We start from the raw sequence: 19,821 nt of genomic DNA on the forward strand, positions 1-19,821 counted from the left end.
GTCGGCTGTCCCAAACTAACAAAAGCAAAGCAAGCCAAACTAACAAATCCATAGCACAAATTAATCTTTTGAGAGTGTTAAATCAAAATAAAATCAGATTACAAATCAAAAATCCCAAATTAGAACTCATAAATCATTCAAATCAGTTCATGAAATCAAACCCATTTGGGAAAATCAAACTAAATAAAGAGAATAAACTTACAACGATGGTGGCAAGCGAAATCAGGCGATGGTGGTCCGTTTGTGCGCGACTGTAGATGGTGGTGGTTCGTTTGTGCGCCACTGTCCGCAAGTATAGTGAGCGAAGTCCGTCAATGCATTGGCAGCGCTGCATCGATGTTGTGCAGCAGTTCCAGCGATTGAAGACGATGCCGGCAGCTGTGGAGTTCTATATTCCGGTGGCTGTGGATTGTTTAATTTTGTCGCTACTCACTGCATTTGGTATGCTGCTAGGTCAAAGAATTGAAAAAATCGGGAGTGAAAATTAGAGGATAGAGAAGTGAGGATGAGTGGGGACCAATCTATTGTGAGTGGGGACATTAAGCTGAATTTATTATTATTATTATTATTTTTAATATGTATTCCTGATGGGGCCCACTTTTAAGTGGGGTCCATGCACCCCCCCTTCCCATACATTGAATCCGCCACTGCTTATAGTTCAATATCCCAGAAAATTAGTAATAATTTCCATATTCTGTTAATCTGTTGAAATTTCAAAGAAAGAAGTAAGTACTAATTTGGATTTGTATATGAAAGTTATAATATTCTTATGACTATTTTCTATAGAATAATAATGATGACAAGAAGAAGTTTAAATAGAATTGGATGGCAATCCCTAACAAAAGTTAGAAACTGGTATAATCAAATGAAACATGTATGCGATGATTGTTAAGCATACACATTACCATTTGAAGTTTTCAAATTCTTGCTGATTGTTTTGTATTACTGTGATGATTTTCTGTAGATATAAAACGGCTCTTAAGGGAAAGGCATGTGCTGAGTGCTCTTAGAATTGTCTCTTGAGTATAGTTGCATAAAAAGGAGAAAAATCCATCACCTATTGCCACTTCATTTGTTAAACTCATGTTTTGTGATGAATATTCCAAAGTTTTGGTATTAGTTTTCTCTCATTGCACACACAAAACAAAAACCTCTCTTTTTTATGCAATGAAGGGCATATTTGTAAACAAAATGTTACTGATTTATCGTTCATTTACTTGCAGTTCCTGCCTCCAAAATTTGCTCATACTGTACAAAAAAATTATGGTAGGTCAACTTGGCTTGAGGATTCAAATGGTGTGTAATGGGAAGTAAGATTCACAAAAATTGATGGATTATCGGTATTTGAAGAAGGTTGGAATACATTTTGTTTAGCTCATGGGCTAAGTTGGTGATTTATTGATTTTTCATTACATTATAGAATCTCTTTTTGTTGTTTCAATGTATGGTGAAAGTGGTTGCCTAAAAATAGATCTTTGGATTCACTCCCCACCCAATGAAAGAAACTAGAAAAGAACATAAGTTAACCAAAGTTGACCACCATATCTCCTCAAATGCAAGTTGTTTGTATCACAGTCTCTCATTAGGTTAGCTTTTTTTTGTCAAGACACGACGGCAGATTAGTTAATCCGCAACCCTTGCATGTACCTTTTTTCAGATTTTTTTCATAAACTTCTAATGATTTTATTGTTGTTGTGCCATTAAATTGTTCCTCAGCCTCTTAACTAAATCACTTTTTTTTTGTTTATGAATTATGATAAAGCAGATCAAAATTTGAACAAGAAACTGTTCCACTCTATAGTCAGAAAAGCTCTAATCGTCTCCATGTTGTAAGGTTGATTTATAGACCTTTTTGGTATGTCTATGCATAATCAAGATTTTAGTTGTTCACTGACGATCATTCATTATACTGTAGTAATGTTGAAATGTAGTTATATGTGTTGGATAAGTCGTCATTTGTTCCTGTTGTGATTAAAAACAAGGCTGTTGAAATCTTGGTTGGAAACATCAAATCAGAGGCTAGAAGTAGAAATATCTTGTATGCCTCCTTTTTTTATCAACGGCATTGAAAAAGAATAAATTCTTTAAAAGGGTCTCCTTTTCCTGATATTGCTCTGATTACTTCCTGTTGATTGAAATTGAAATGAGTTAAAAATGATAGAAATTTAAAATAAATTAGAATTAAAATTACATTTAGATTTAGATTAAATTAATTTGTTACCTGACCAAGGATTACCCCAAGTACAACAGAAACAAGAGAGAATTCTTTTGTTGACACGACCAATTTTTCTAGAAGAGAATTTGGAAGCTGATATTTATTTAGCGATTGTAATAAAATTAAAGAAGTTATAATTTTGATTGATCTTATTTATATAAAAATAATAATATGATTAGTGTATACTATATTTATGTATATACATGTGCAAGGCAAAGTTCATTTCCGAGTTTTAATACGTTTTCCATGTCAGCAATTGAAGTTTCTTCAGGTTTGCGCTTTTCCACCTCTTCAAACCTTTCTACCAATGTAAAAAAAACAAAAGAATACAAAATTTTACTTTGATTAAATTAAGATTTTAATACATTGATTAAAAAACAACTTAGAGGATTAAGATTGTGTTAAAGTGTACCTCTCATAGCAAAGTAAACCTTCGATACACATTTAGGAAGAGATCTTCATGGTATTTTAATGGCTTCCTGTAAAATAAATAAACTAATGCAACCTGGCAAGAATAGTCCTTTGAGATTTAATGTTAGAGTTGATATGATAAAAAAATGGGAAACTGGGTGGCTTGATATGCTGTGTTTCTCACTTCCACCCACCCTCTCATTGATCAAAAGCTTCCCTATGTGTATAAAAATCATGTTTAAGTGGAATGTTAGGTTTATTGTAGAGTTATGGCACAAGTTGTTCATATTGTTTACAACCTTTTTTCATGGGATTAGTAACCTGGTTTAAGGCATCTGTAACATCCCGGAATCGCAGGAGTAGAGTTGAAGGGCTTAAGTGTAAGTTTTGGAGGGTGACTCGGCGAGTCCATGGGTAGACTCGGCGAGTCAGGTCGTGGCTATGGTCGCGTGTCAAGTGGCCTACTCGGCGAGTCCTAAGGATGGACTCGGCGAGTAGGTGCTGTATGAAGAAAACCCTAATTTTCGGGGTTGAGCCCTATATAAAGAGCATAATACCCCTCCACAGCCTCCCTTATCCCCCCCCCCCCCTTGAGTTCTAGAAACCCTAAACCCGTGGAGAGATCATTGGTGGAGCAAATTAGAGCTTGGAGAGGTATTGTTTGAAGAGATCTTGAAGGAGAAGTGGTTTGGATCAAAGGGCTTTGCTTGGACTCGATTTTGGCTGCTATTGAGGCATCTTTTGGAGGTAATATCTTCGTCCTTAGGTTGTGCATTTCTAGTTCCATCATTTTGGGTTGTGTGGGGTGCTTGGTTGTGTGACATTTTGATGTTGGAGGATGGATCTGAGGTTGCTACCTCAGATCTGGAGTGGAGAAGACCTTAAGAGCATTAAAGCCCCTATCTTTGTGTTGTTAATGAAGCTACCATGTCCCAAACCTTGGTTCTAAGGTGAAATTAGCTTAGATCTCGTTAGATTCACGTAAAGTTTTCCACTTTACATGATGGATGGATTGTAGGAGGCTGGATCTATGTTTTGGATAAATTGCATGGCCTGAGATGCTTCTGTATGGATTCAGACCGGTGGTACTCGACGAGTCACATGGGTGGACTCGACGAGTTGCTTGAAGATGGCCTAGAACTCGACGAGTTGGAAGAACAACTCGGCGAGTAGGTTGAAGATGGCCTTGGACTCGACGAGTCCATTTGGACTCGGCGAGTCTTGTTGAGGAAGTCCCAATATTTCTGGTTGAGTCGATGAATCGGTGAGTCGAGGGATGACTCGGTGAGTTGGGTGCGAGTGGACTCAGAGTTGTTGCACTCGACGAGTCTTGGGGTGACTCGGCGAGTTGGGTCGATAATTGAGGGAAGTTCTGAGCATAAGGACTCGGCGAGTCATCGGGTTGACTCGGCGAGTAGGGTCAGTCAGGGGTTGACTTTGACCTGTCCAGGGTTGACCGGTTGTCTTCCAGGGGTATTTTGGTAATTATGGGTATTTATTGGGTTATTGTTTGATGTCCAGTGGAGGAGTTTGTGTCAGAGTTCGGAGCAGCGGGATCTTATCTTTTCAGCCGTCAGTTTCGAGGTGAGTTATCCTCACTATATCAACAGGGTCTAAGGCACCAAGGCCGGCCCTTTATTGTATTGAGATTCAGTTATGTCTATCATGTTATTGTTGATTGTGTCTGCATCCTTGTAGGTAGGATGGTACATGCTAGGGGACCTTGTAAAGGTCAGTTTCTCGATATACAGAGTGATGCTATGCTAGTGACCGGTTAGGTCGGTAGCCCGGTTAGGGTAATGATATGCTATGTGATCTGCTTACTCGGTTTGTTGATTATGACTGTCGTATGGATGTATGTTTTGTGCTCATGGTTGTTTGGACTAGAGATGGGTTGAGGCGGGTCCTGCTTTGTGCTGTAGGCCAAGATACCCAGGGCGGACCGGTTGTTCCGAAGGCCCAGTGAGCGGTCCGGATAGGCTGTAGGCCCACGTGGGCGGACCAGACGTGCCGAGGCTCGGAGAGTGGACCAGGCCGACTGTAGGACCGATGCGGGCGGACCAATCACACTGTAGACTCAGAGAGTGGACCAGGTGGGTTGAAGGCCCGATGCGGGCGGACCAACCCCACTGCAGACTCGAAGGACATGACTAGACCCGGAGGATGGATCCGATGGACTGAAGGCCCGATACGGCGGACCAGTCACGTTAGACCCGATATGCATGATTGTTCTATGTCCTGTTATGTTATGTATGTTTTATATGTTTTGGACCGGAAGGTCGCGGCCTGGAAGGGCGTATACGTGGTTGGTATTTTGGGGGTATCTCACTAAGCTTTCGGGCTTACAGTTGTGGTTTAATGTTTTTCAAGTTCTTCAGGAGACTATGGCAAGGCGAAGGCGCGATCGTACCGCTCCTCATGATTCCGTAACAACGTGATTCTGGGAATACTTAAATGAATTTTATTGAAAACCTTTTTGTAAACATTTTAATGAAAATCGGGTTGTTTTGAAAATTATAAACTGGTTGTGTTTTTCGGATGTTACAAGTTGGTATCAGAGCCTTGGTTTAAGTGAATTGGAGGAACACTTGTGTGACTCTAGTCTCAAATCGAGGAGAGTTTTCAAAAAGAGAAATTAAAAGGGTTTTCAAAATAAGTAAAGGAGGATGCGGAGGTACGATCAGCCGGAGCCAGTAAGTAACCCCAAAATACCATACATGGCAATTGTTTTATTGAGCTTTGATAGAACAGCATGCTAGAGTTAGGCTAGGGATCTTCAGGATTTATTGATGAGTTGCCTGATTTATGATGCCTGCTAGCCTAGGGTTCCTTGTGAGAGATTTCTAGTGTTCCTCTAGTTGTGAGGATAGAGCGTCGTTATGTGTGTCGCTAGGGTGTTGTGGGAGTACTTCATACAAATATGGGTTGGTGTGGAAGGTAGTATGGGCCCGTACTACTGAAAGCACGAACTCATACGCGTATCAGGGAAACCATGACCTTTAGGGTTGGGATGAGAGCTGGTTCCCGGGATAGTGGAATATGTCTGAGATTTGGTGTTTTATTTTCAGTATGGAGATTTCAGGGCACGCTGGGAGTGGATCCGGGTCAGGATCAGGAGCAGGAGAGGGAGTTCCAGGTGGGTCTGCACAGCCAGAGGTTGTCAGCCAGATGAGTACGCACGAGTTGGATGCAAGGATTCGTGAGATCCTGCATGATGAGGTTGCCGCATTGTTTCGGGCTGAGCTGCCAGAGTTGTTTGGGTCGATCAAGACCGCCATGGTGGAGTATTTTGATGAGCGCTATGCGGCTCTCACGGAGACGGCTGCCGCGGCGGCAGGGGGAGGAGCCAGTAGGGGTTTTCAGTATCGGGACTTCGATAATACGAAGCCTCCCACTTTTGACGGAGTTCAGGATCCAATCGCTGCTATGAGATGGTTATCAGATGTGGAGGGATGTTTCTTCACGTGCTCATGCCCTGCTGATCAGAGGGTGAGGTGTGCTTTGAACCTGTTGAGGCTCAGAGCAAAGGATTGGTGGAGATTGACCATGGGATCGTACTCAGATGCGCAAAGGGCTGCGATTTCATGGGATCGGTTGAGAGAGATGTTCAGCACTCGTTATGTTCCGCAGGTCGAGAGGGAGAGCTTGGCTCAGGAGTTCTTGGAGCTGAAACAGGATTCGGAATCGGTGACGGAAATCACCAGGATGTTTACTGAGCGGGCGATGTTTTGCCCTGAGTTCGCTTCAAAGCAGGCCCAGATGCCCCGGTATCTAAGTATGCTAAAGAGGGACATCAGACAGTTTGTGTCTGCGCAGAGGTGCGAGACTTTGCTGGAGTTGCAGGAGGCCGCCAGGCGGCGTGAGTTAGAGATTGAGTTACAGATGCGTGAGCTGAGGCAAGCTCCGGTTCAGTCGCAGCCGGCGACGAAACGGTCTAAGACCGTTGATTCCAGGATGGGAGATCAGGGTGGCCACGTCTGTGGAAAGTGTGGAAGGGGTCATGTTGGGGTTTGTCGGTCCGGTGGAGCATGCCACAAGTGCGGAAAGGAGGGACACTATGCGAGGGATTGTCGGCAGTCTGTGCCGGTTCGGGATTTGAGGATATGCTATCATTGTCATCAGGTTGGACATTTGAAGGTCAACTGTCCACAGCTTGCTGCAGGACCGGTGCAGGCTCCAGCACCGGCTACGTTAAGGATCACAAGTGGAGGTCAGGGTGGAGCGGAGCCCCCAAGGGCTTAGGGTCGTGTTTTTCAGCTTGCTACTGTGGGTATGTTCTTTCTGCTGTTTCGATTATTTATGATTGTTGTAGAGTATTGTTATCTGCTAGTTTCATTGGTTGATTATGGAATTGCGTTTCGGGTTTTGTGTGGTATTCGTTGTTCCTTGAGGGTTTGGCGAGTTGTGATCGAGGTTTCGTTTTAGTATCTTGTGTTACCTAAGGGAATGTTATGGTTATGGAATTGTACTTCGAGCCATCGTTGATTATCTTTGTGAGGATTGGTGGCGAATGCGGCGTTCGTTTGAAGGCCAGTTAGATTCTGCAGTCTGAGGAATGGATAGTTGAAGAATGGGTCTCTTTCGAGCGGGTTGTGCAGCGTGGGAACATGATTTGTATGAAAGTTGTTGGTACTGGTGAAAAACATTTGGAGTGCATGTGTTGATTCCTGCAAGGTTGCTTGGGGAGATCGATGATGGCGACCGGTGACTATCTGTCAGTGTCTTAAGTGGGGGAGAATTGGAAATTCTCCGGATGATCGTTGGGCCTGAGGGGTTGTTTAGCCGCTTGGGGAATTCAGCAGTATTTTTATCAGACGAGAGCAGGCTCGTATGGGTGAGTAACAGGCGTGCAGGGCGGAATACAGACCTAGAGTAGTTGATTAAGGAAGGCATGGGAGCAGGCCGGGATCGAGTATGTATGATGGAGATAGAGTTCGGAACCCCTAGAGGGCTACAACGGTATGCACGGGAGGATTTCCCGAAGAGATTGTTCGGAATGATGAATGATTGTTGAGCGGTCCAGATAGACTGAAGGCCGGTAGGCGTACCAGTCAGGCCGAAGGCTCGGAGGACGGTCCAGTCAGATTGGCTGAAGGTTCTGAGAGTGGTCCAGATTGGCTGAAGGCCTGGGGAGGCGGTCCAGTCATGCTGAAGACTCTGCGAGTATTGTTGGATCGGTTCAAGGTTATGGGTTGCGTACGTCGCAGTGGGATTACATTGGGAGGTCTGGCCCCGGCTAGCGAACTTGAGCAGTAAAGGTAGGGCATGGGCTTGAGAGTCCTTGTGATGAGAGTCAGAGTAGCGGTGATGCATGGATGTTGAGTACGCCTTAAAGAGGTAATGTAGCGTGGGATGAGCACCATGGTGCCTGTCATGGTGAATGGGCAGACGAGTGGTTTCCTTGGTAAGGAAAGAGGGAGGAATGAAACTCCGGAAAGGGAGTGCGAATTCACGGAAGTGAAAGCGGCAGTGTAAAGTTGCGATCGCAGTGGTCCGTCGATGATCCTTGAGTAGTATGTTGCGGCGGCAGAATATAAGCTTATTCGACTCGATATGTTGCTCTGGGTGCGGAGGGAATACCGCGGCGTGGAGCCAGGGAGAGGAGTTCGGAAGGGATACAGAGAAAGAGTCTTGGACTCTCAGTAAGATTCTGATCAGGGTTCTGGGTATGTATCAGTGATTTATCCTGGAAGGATGTTTGAGGATATTGTCAGTATATCAGGTTATCCACACCTGAGGGTGCTAGAGCTAAATCAGCATGTGTGTGTGATTGCGAGAGGAGGACTTGGGGGAGTTGCTCCGAAATGGAGGAATGGGTCTTTCGGTCGGCATGGGATGGATAGAGTGGAATTCGGATCGGGACTCCGATGGTTCGTGGCTTTATAGCCATATGAGTCAAGTGAAAGATGAGGATTTGAGCAATAAGGCATCATGGGTAATTCTCGGTGGTTGAGCGTGGTTATCGGAGGGTGCAGTTGGTGCCCGGTTTGAGTAGGTGGTGGGGACACCGTATGGAGGGAGAAAGTGAGCTTTTGGTTCAATGGTTGTACCTTGAGGGACTTGGTTCGGTAAAGGTCAAGTGGCACGTCGTGGGAAGTATTTTGAAGATGTGATGCCGTGGGCTTCGAGGACGAAGCCTAATCTAAGTGGGGGAGAATTGTAACATCCCGGAATCGCAAGAGTAGAGTTGAAGGGCTTAAGTGTAAGTTTTGGAGGGTGACTAGGCGAGTCCATGGGTAGACTCGGCGAGTCAGGTCGCGGCTATGGTCACGTGTCAAGTGGCCTACTCGGCGAGTCCTAAGGATGGACTCGGCGAGTAGGTGCTGTATGAAGAAAACCCTAATTTTCGGGGTTGAGCCCTATATAAAGAGCATAATACCCCTCCACCGCCTCCCTTATCCCCCCCCCCCCCCTTGAGTTCCAGAAACCCTAAACCCGTGGAGAGATCATTGGTGGAGCAAATTAGAGCTTGGAGAGGTATTGTTTGAAGAAATCTTGAAGGAGAAGTGGTTTGGATCAAAGGGCTTTTCTTGGACTCGAGTTTGGCTGCTATGGAGGCATCTTTTGGAGGTAATATCTTCGTCCTTAGGCTGTGCATTTCTAGTTCCATCATTTTGGGTTGTGTGGGGTGCTTGGTTGTGTGATATTTTGATGTTGGAGGATGGATATGAGGTTGCTACCTCAGATCTGGAGTGGAGAAGACCTTAAGAGCATTAAATCCCCTATCTTTGTGTTGTTAAAGAAGCTACCATGTCCCAAACCTTGGTTCTAAGGTGAAATTAGCTTAGATCTCGTTAGATTCACGTAAAGTTTGCCACTTTACGTGATGGATGGATTGTAGGAGGCTGGATCTATGTTTTGGATAAATTGCATGGCCTGAGATGCTTCTGTATGGATTCAGACCGGTGGTACTCGACGAGTCACATGGGTGGACTCGACGAGTTGCTTGAAGATGGCCTGGAACTCGACGAGTTGGAAGAACAACTCGGCGAGTAGGTTGAAGATGGCCTTGGACTCGGCGAGTCTTGTCGAGGAAGTCCCAATATTTCTGGTTGAGTCGATGAATCGGTGAGTCGAGGGATGACTCGGTGAGTTGGGTGCGAGTGGACTCAGAGTTGTTGCACTCGACGAGTCTTGGGGTGACTCGGCGAGTTGGCTCGCTAATTGAGGGAAGTTCTGAGCATAAGGACTCGGCGAGTCATCGGGTTGACTCGGCGAGTAGGGTCAGTCAGGGGTTGACTTTGACCTGTCCAGGGTTGACCGGTTGTCTTCCAGGGTTATTTTGGTAATTATGGGTATTTATTGGGTTATTGTTTAATTTCCAGTGGAGGAGTTTGTGTCAGAGTTCGGAGCAGCGGGATCTTATCTTTTCAGCCGTCAGTTTCGAGGTGAGTTATCCTCACTATATCAACAGGGTCTAAGGCACCAAGGCCGGCCCTTTATTGTATTGAGATTCAGTTATGTCTATCATGTTATTGTTGATTGTGTCTGCATCCTCGTAGTTAGGATGGTACATTCTAGGGGACCTTGTAAAGGTCAGTTTCTCGATATACAGAGTGATGCTATGCTAGTGACCGGTTAGGCCGTTAGCCCGGTTAGGGTAATGATATGCTATGTGATCTGCTTACTCGGTTTGTTGATTATGACTGTCGTATGGATGTATGTTTTGTGCTCATGGTTGTTTGGACTAGAGATGGGTTGAGGCGGGTCCTGCTTTGTGCTGTAGGCCAAGATACCCAGGGCGGACCGGTTGTTCCGAAGGCCCAGTGAGCGGTCCGGATAGGCTATAGGCCCACGTGGGCGGACCAGACGTGCCGAGGCTCGGAGAGTGGACCAGGCCGATTGTAGGCCCGATGCGGGCGGACCAGTCACACTGTAGACTCAGAGAGTGGACCAGGTGGGTTGAAGGCCCGATGCGGGCGGACCAACCCTACTGCAGACTCGAAGGACATGACTAGACCCGGAGGATGGATCCGATGGACTGAAGGCCCGATACGGCGGACCAGTCACGGTAGACCCGATATGCATGATTGTTCTATGTCCTGTTATGTTATGTATGTTTTATATGTTTTGGACCGGAAGGGCGTATACGTGGTTGGTATTTTGGGGGTATCTCACTAAGCTTTCGGGCTTACAGTTGTGGTTTAATGTTTTTCAGGTTCTTCAGGAGACTGTGGCAAGGCGAAGGCGCGATCGTACCGCTCCTCATGATTCCGTAACAACGTGATTCTGGGAATACTTAAATGAATTGTATTGAAAACCTTTTTGTAAACATTTTAATGAAAATCGGGTTGTTTTGAAAATTTTAAACTTGTTGTGTTTTTCGGATGTTACAGCATCATATTGTATAATGTTTTAATTATTATTTACAATTCTTTTTAATTAAAGTTTCTTAGCTCATTTGTGAGACATGTTGATTTTCAATAAAGTATTAGAGGATTACTTACCTGGATTGAAGTCAGCCCAGATTGGATTGAATCCATTTGCTGATCATGATTTTTTTGTTGCACTTTGAATATCAAAATGTTGAAGGTCAACTGAAAAATTTCTTTGGCGTATCTAACCCCGCAAAACAGGGATTCTTCTCTAGTTTTAACTAATAATCATATAATTTCATAAACTTAGTCTTTCCAAATTTATGGTAATGTACCTTCATTTTATAATCAAATAATATTTCTGGTCATTTGTATATCGTTTCAGACTTCTAGTCGATACTTTAACTTATACATATAAAATCGTCATTGTTGTGATTTACAATACCAATCCGTGTTATTACAATAGTTTACATAAAATCTTGTGATTTTGATTAATATTAATTAATATATTACAACAAGTTGTATTTATATCCATTATAGCATCATACTTTAATTTATGTGATCTATACAACTAAATTACTAATTCATAAGCTTTCGACCAAATATAAAGTACAATGCTATTTTAACGTATAAAAAAATATGTAAATCATCAAAACTTAATAGGCATGCATATATTTTCCCCTAAATATTAAAACTGTTAAAGAGAGGTCGTAAAAACTCACATTCTTAGTGTAAATGAGGCTCATGGTGTGAGACTTGTCATGAAATTTGTTACATGACGTTTCTCATTCTTAAGACGAACCACCGGGTATATTTAAATGACCTAATATAACCAAAATGGTAGTTTTGGTATTAATTAGTATATGTAGGTTGGTCTTTGTCAACACAAATAATTTCTAGGGATTGATTTTTCTAAAATCATTCAATCGAGGGACTGATCCCTAAATTTATTTCCAAGGCAGGGCTAATAGTGCACATTTTAAACCCAATTTGGAGGTTCAGGACCAGATTGGTAACCCATTCTCATATGGGGGTTAAAATAATTAATTCGAATCAAGGGAAGGGCCAAAGTCGTACAAGTCTGGAAGTTAAGGGTTTGATTTAATTGTTTTGAATCAACGTTTGAATAAGTTTGACCTCTTCCCCTACAAACACGTTTTGCAGATCGGGAAACGGAAGGAAATACGAACAAAAGCAGGTAAAGAAACGAAGTTGGTCCGATGATTGGCAAATCTGTCGTCAGGAGGGAGGAGCTCCTCCGGTGCTTGACTGGATAGTCGATGGTGAACAGAAGCAGCGGTGTTGCCGTCAGTCTCAGTGGTGGCTGATTCACAGTGAAACGGAAGGAGGAAGGGGGAAGCCGATCTTCGGCGACCCTTGTGGTTTAATCTTCTTCTAGTCGGAAGGACAGGCATGAACGAAAGCAGCAGCAGTCGCCGATCCCTTGGAGTGCACCGCCTGATTGTCTTGTTCTAACAAAGAAGAAGGAAAACGAAAGCAGGTGGGTGGCTCGGTGGTGGTTGTGGGATCGCCAGGAGGGGAGAGGGGCTCGGTGGTGGTTGTGGTACTTTGAAATCTATGAGTAGATCTTGAGAGTACATTGCAGTCTTGGTTCCCATTTGTGCATGTGGGTGTATGTGTGTGTGATAACGAAGAAGAAACAGGAGGTAAGAGAGATTGGATTCATAAAGATATTTGTTGTAAAATCAATTGCTTTGTATTTTATTTTATTTATTTATTTATTTTGTGTTGTAATCTCCGATTTTTTATTCTGGTGCCACTGATCCCGACTCTGAATTTTTAAAATTGTGGTGATTTCAAAAGCGCAGACGGATTTACATTTGGATATATTAAACTTTGGAAATCAATGTTTAAAGTTTCGCGATTTATAGGATCGAATGCCCACAAATTTTTCGAATCCTATTTTGGTCAAGGTTAAAAATATAATAATAATGAAGTAATATACTATAATCTGAATTCAAAAACGTGTTCAAAAATAATTTACGAGACTCGTAGCTATTCCAAACGAAACAGTGCACGATTTGTATTTATTTGAGTTTCATAACTCTAAAGAGACGTAACTTTCTCATATTACCTCCGTTTTGGATGTTCTTTATATCCATAAAATCACGAGAACATAATCTATTAAAATATATTATCCATAGCTCTCGAATATAATTGATGTAAAAATTTGTTTTTAACATCACAATTTAATCAATTTTTTTTGCGGTGTTTTATTCCATCTTTAACGATGGATGATTTGATTAGCCTAATATGTTCCTAAAGAATTTATAAATATGATATATTTAATATACACTAGAAACTTAATAGTACACACGATTGGTCAATAATACATAGAGGTTCGCGCAGTGGCGGAGTGAGGGTCAACATAAAGGGGTATCCCGAACCAATGGGTTCGGTTTCTTGGTTTTTCAGTTTTCCAAACTCAGTTTCAGGTTTAAACCCAAACTCATTCAAAGGTTTAGCTTATTGAGAATTGAGAAGTTTGTATTGCTTATATAACAAATGTATAGGGGTTATGTTTCATTTTATGACCGATGCGGGATAATTTTAGAATTACAAGAAATAAGAATAAAGTTGAAGGGATATATGATAGAAACTGATAAACAAAAAAATTAGCACATCTCAAGCCCAAGATTCGAACTTCCAACCTCTAGAAAAACACCATGTTGTCATAACCAACTAAACCAACTAGAGCTTTTGTTAATTTCTCGCAAAACACATTTATATTAAGGAACGCAAAATAAACGAAATTTTTCGGAAAAATTTATACTACTAAATTTTTTTTGAGGGGCATCCCGGAATACCCTGGGATCCAATGTGGATCCGCCTGTGGGTTCGCGATGGTTTGATCGTCGAACTCAGACTAATTTTTACCAATTGTTACACACTCCTTTCACATGTCAAACATATACGGTGTAAATGGGGATTTCGCATCAAGTACAACTCTAATGGAACAATTGAATGCTACAAGTCTCAGTTGGTTATATTAGGAAATCGTCAAACTAAAGGGATCGACTACAACAAAACCTTTGCTTTTAGGGAAAATGTGGTTACCATCTGAACCTTTCTAGCGGTCACTGCTGCTCGACATGGGAGCTTCACCAAATGGATGTTCGTAACTCTTTTCTACATAGGGACTTGGATGAAGTGGTGTATATGCGACCACCTCCTGGTTTTTAATTACCTAAAGTTAGTTTGCACTGCCGATTGTCGAAGTCTCTCTACGGTCTCAAATAAGCACCATTTTTTTTTTTGGTTTGCTAAGCTTGGCACGACTTTGTTGTTATATGCATTTGCACAATCTAATGCTGATTATTCTTTATTCTATCTACAATGATCTAATTCACAACTTCATGTACTTGTTTATGTTGATCATCTGATTATATATTTGTTTATGTTTGCATTGCGGATTCTTGAAGTCTCTTTACGGTCTCAAACAAGCACCACTTTGTTGGTTTTCTAAGCTCTGTACGACCTTGATGTTATATGTATTTGCCCAATCTAATGCTGATTATTCTTTATTCTCTCTACAACAATCTTTTTCTCAACTTCGTGTGCTTGTTTATATTGATGATTATATCAGGAAATGACAACTTTCTCATTGGTCATTCTAAAACTTATCCGAGCAATTGTTTTCATATGAAACAATTAGGAGGTTTGAAGTACTTCCTTGGTAATGAAGTATCTCGTTAGCCTGATGACATTTATCCTTTTTAGTGAAAATAAGTTTTGGATATTATTTCAAGGCAGGTCTATTAGGCAGTAAGCTTGTTGATTTTCCTCTCGAGCAAAATCATTATCTCTTGGATCCAGATGGGCTTTCTTTAACACACATGATTGATATTGTCTCCTTGTTGGTTGTCTTATTTACTTATATGTCACTCATCCTAAGCTCTCTCACTAGGTTCATCTTCTCACTTAATTTATGTGTCGACCATGCATCAAACATTAGAATGTTGCTTTACATTTACTTTGATATTTCAAAAACCGTCCTTAGCAAGGGATAATACTACGAGCTAATAGTGACTTATGTTTATCTGCAAGGTGTGACTCTGATTGGGCGAGTTGTCCTTTAACACACCGATCTTTAATCGAATGGCTTATTTGTCTTTGTTCTTTTCTTATTTTGTGGAAAACTAAGAAGCAACACTTACTATCTTAGTCATCGGTAGAAGTCGAGTATCTTTCTATGGTCACTACCACTCATGAAATAAAATAGTTGAAACGTTTGCTTCAAGATCTTGGTGTTTTTTTACCCTCGACCTATTTCTTTATTTTAAGAAAGTGAAGTTGCTCTTCATATCGCTGCAAATCTTGTCTTCCATAAACGTACTTAACATATTGTAGTGGATTGTCATTTGTGCGGAATGCAATACAAGCTCAACTCATATGACCCTCCTATGTGACAACTACCACTCAACTGACCGATATTTTCTCAAAGGTGTTCGATAAATCAATATTTCAATATTTCTTTCACAAGTTGGGCATTTACAATCCCCATGCTCCAACTTAAGGGGGGTGTTGCTAATAAGACACCCCTTAGACACCCTATTATCACTGTTATAAAAAGTCAACCTATAATCAACTATTTATAATCAGTTTTTTCGGAAAAGAATTCAATTTCAACCAATAAAAAATTTTAGAAATTAATTAGGATGTCTATATGATAAAATGAGGTCTCTCATTAACCAACCCTGGCAGCAAAATGGGTAGGGGTTTAGTCGTATGTTATGGGTATTTGCATATATTAGGCCAAAACTTTGATACATATTAGTGTCTCTAACCTGAGATTCTCAAAAGCTGAAAAGTGAAAAACTGTAAAATCAGAAATTAAGAAAATGAAAGCAGCGCCAAGAAGATGAAGGCAATAAACAAAAAAAAGTTTGAGGAGATCCCATGTATTTAATAGAAAACGAGGATCCATCCCGATAAATCAAAAATCTTTATCCGTTGTGTTGATGATCACACCATTCTTCACCCCTTAACCAGATGATTGGAGATTTCATGGCAACGGTAGCAAAGATTTTGAGTTTTCACTTTTCCGTTTTCATCTTGGGTTATCAAATGTCAATAGAAATCAAGATTAGGAATGAGAAATCACACCTTTCTACTCTCGTTTGTAATCTCTCTACTTATCTAATCTAATTTCATAATTTCTTAGCTTATGAATTATGATTCTTATCTAGATTCTGGAGTCTAGACTATACTTGTATTTCTGATTTATACAGAGTAGAGTGGGGAGTTATAGAGGAGGATGATTTCTGTGATTTCTCAAACCATTAAGAATACGACTTGAAGTTGTACCTTAGGTGGTTTTTGAGACGTTGACTCTTTGTTACATCTAAGCCCATTGCTATTGTGTAAAATTAGGCAAATTGCTAGTGTTACTAGCTTGGTTTTACCATTATATTCTGCTTTTTTAACTACTAGCTTGGTTTTACCATTATATTCTGCTTTTTTTAACTTCTTTAGATTTGCTATGTAGATGTTGAAGTCACGATTTCCTTTTTATTATATTATTATTTTTTTGAATTTGTGAAATTTTGGTACAGATATGTTTATTTATTTATTTATCTATTTATTTTTTTTTGTTTTGTTTTTTTTTTATTTTAATCTTTTGCATAAAGAAGTCGTCAACCACATAATCATAAATCTATAACTGACAAGTTTATTAAAGCTTCCCTTTTAAGCTGCGACTTCCATGAGTTTTTTTTCTCTTCAAATTCAGTAGAGACATATGCAGTTTGCATCTATTTATAAGACTGGATTATAATCTGTCTAATATATAGTTCTTTAAAGTAAGAAAATAGGCGTACTAATAATTGATAACAGACTCGCAAGCAACTATTTTTTCTAGAAACTTTATATTTTTTTTCTATAAGCGTATATTTCTTAATTATAAGTCATGTATAAAATAATTTTAAGATATGATACATCTGACTTTATTGTAGATCAATGATTATGTTGTATAACTAAATATTAAATTGAAGTCGAAAAACTTAAACTTTTTTTTTTGTTTACTACCAGGTGTTGTCTAAGGGGATTTCTAGTTTGATATATCATGTTAAGAGGTAACACATTGCTTCCAATGAACATAAAATTGTGTTACGGAAGGCTATTTATGGGGACCATGGATTGTATACAGATGTAGAAGAAACATTAAAGGCGTTTGGTCAATGGATATGTGCTAATTGTATGAATATTCATGCATTGAGTTGCTATTGCCACCACCCTAATGGCCTTGTACAATTTACTGGTGGGGTCGACGGCATAAGTGGACACATTCTTGTCTGATGTCAGTTCTCTCGCTAGCTGGGTGTCACCTACCTCAGCCCAACACAATGGTGATCTACACTTACATCCATACAGTGCCTTGAAAGGAGCAACTTTGATGCTCGAATGGTAACTGTTGTTGTATGAGAATCAACTAAGGGTAAGTGGGTATCCGAGGAATTCCCAAAGTCTATCACCCATGCGCGAAGCATGTCTTGAGGCGTCTGAATGGTTCGTTCGCTTTGACCATCCGTTTGTGGGTGATAAGCAGTGCTCATGTCGAGATGGGTTCCCAGTGCTTTCTGAAGTGATTTCCAAAAACGTGAAGTGAATCTACTATCTCTATCTGAGATGATAGACACTGCCACTCTGTGAAGTCTCACAATTTCTCGAATGTATATTCTTGTCAATCTCTCCATCTTGTAGGATTCTTTTATTGGCAGGAAATGAGCGGATTTTGTCAGTCTGTCAACTATTACCCATATAGTGTCCAATCCATCTGACGACTTGGGTAACTTGGTCACAAAATCCATGGTAATCCTTTCCCATTTCCACTAGGGATTTACTGGTTGCTGTAATAACCCCGAGGGTTTCTGGTATTGTACCTTTACTTTGGTGCAAGTAAGGCATTTGCTAACATAGGTGACAATCTCTACCTTCATGTTAGGCCACCAATAATGTTGTTTAATATCCAAGTACATTTTGTCCGAACCCGGATGGATGGAGTATCGCGTCTTGTGAGCTTTATTCATGACTACCTCCCTAAATCCTCCAAGTTTAGGGACCCAAATACGGTTCATGAAATAATATACTATGCCCTCTTTCACCTCGAGATTCTTCTCCATTCTGCATAATGCTTTGCATGTTTTGTTTTCCGTCTTCATGGCATCTCACTGTGCTGCCCTGATCTGAGTGGTTAGGTGAGATTGGATGGTTATTGTGAGAGTTTTCACATGATGATTAGAGTACTCTTTCTGACTCAAGGCATCGACTACTATGTTATCCTTGCCTGGGTGGTACTTGATTTCACACTCATAATCGTTTAATAGTTCAACCCATCTTCGTTGCCTCATATTCAACTCTTTTTGATTCAAGATGTGCTGGAGACTCTTGTGGTCCGTGAAGATGGTGCACTTCGTACCATAAAGATAGTGCCTCCAAATTTTTAGGGCAAAGACCACTGCTCCCAATTCAAGATCATGGGTTGTGTAGTTCACTTCGTGTATCTTTAGTTTCCGGGATGCGTAAGCTATCACCTTTCAACGCTGCATGAGAACGCAACCTAAACCCTGATTTGACGCGTCACAGTAGACTATGAAATCTTCCGTTCCCTCTGGTGGTGATAGTACCGGGGCACTACAGAGTGCTTGCTTTAGAGTTCAGAATGCAGCTTCTTGCTTGTCTGTCCATTCAAATGGTACACCCTTTTGTGTAAGTAAGGTAAGTGGCTTGGTGGTGTTAGAGAAGTTTTGAATGAACCTCCTGTAGTAACCTGCTAGACCTAAGAATTGGCGAATTTCTATGGGTGTTGTTGGGACTGCCCATCCTTCGATGGCTTTGACCTTAGAACGATCCACATGTATTCCTTCCTAACTAACAATATGACCCAAAAAGTTCACGCTACGGAGCCAGAACTCACACTTGGAGAGTTTTGCGTATAGCTTCTCAGTTCGTAGGGTTTCCAGGATTTGGTGGAGATGTTGGCCATGCTCTTCTTTGCTTCAAGAATAAACTAGAATGCCATCAATGAAAACAATAACAAAGTTGTCGAGGAATGGTCGGCAGATTCGATTCATTAGGTCCATGAATGCGGCAGGGGCATTCGTTAGACCGAAGGGCATTACAACAAATTCATAATGTCCGTAACGACTTCGGAAAGCGGTTTTGGGAGTATCCTCTTCCTGTACCTTGAGTTAATGGTACGCAGACCGCAGATCTATCATAGAGAAGTAACTAGCTCCTTGGAGCTGGTCAAATAGATCGTCGATTCGTGGGAGGGGATAGCGATTTTTGACAGTGAGCTTATTTAGTTCTCTATAATCGACGCACATCCTAAAAGATCCGTCCTTCTTCTTGACAAAGAGAACTAGAGCTCCCCATGGCATGAAGGTGGGTTGAATGAATCCCTTGTCCAGGAGTTCACTGAGTTGGCTGGACAATTCCTGCATCTCAGCAGGAGCCAATCGGTAAGGTGATTTAGCGATGGGAGTAGCTCCTGGCACAAGATCAATTCGAAATTTAATTTGTCTTTCTGGGGGTATCCCAGGAAGATCTTCGGGAAAGATGTCTGGGAATTCACATGCTATAGGAATGTCTTGAACGTTAACCTCTTACTTGGATTTATCCACTATGTGCGCCAGGAACGTCAAATCTTTCTTTCGCAGATACTTCTGTGCTTGGACGCACAGTATGAGATGAACATTCGTACTGGGTTTGTCTCCATAAATAATTAGGGTTTCATGATTTGGAAGGTGAAGGCGAACGGCCTTCTCATGACACATAATTTCAGCATGGCGGGGGCTTAACCAATCCATGCCAATAATCACATCAAAACTCCTAATGGAAATAGGCATTAATTTTATT

General features: G+C 41.3%; 1 pseudogene; it reads right to left on the reverse strand.

Annotated features, from left to right (window-relative positions):
- Positions 1–19,821, reverse strand: part of LOC145045642 (uncharacterized) — a 34,025-nt pseudogene that overhangs the window by 11,747 nt on the left and 2,457 nt on the right.

The sequence above is a fragment of the Lactuca saligna genome, chromosome 5 (genome assembly GCF_052625555.1).
Source record: "Lactuca saligna cultivar CGN05327 chromosome 5, ASM5262555v1, whole genome shotgun sequence".
Taxonomy (NCBI): Eukaryota; Viridiplantae; Streptophyta; class Magnoliopsida; order Asterales; family Asteraceae; genus Lactuca; species Lactuca saligna.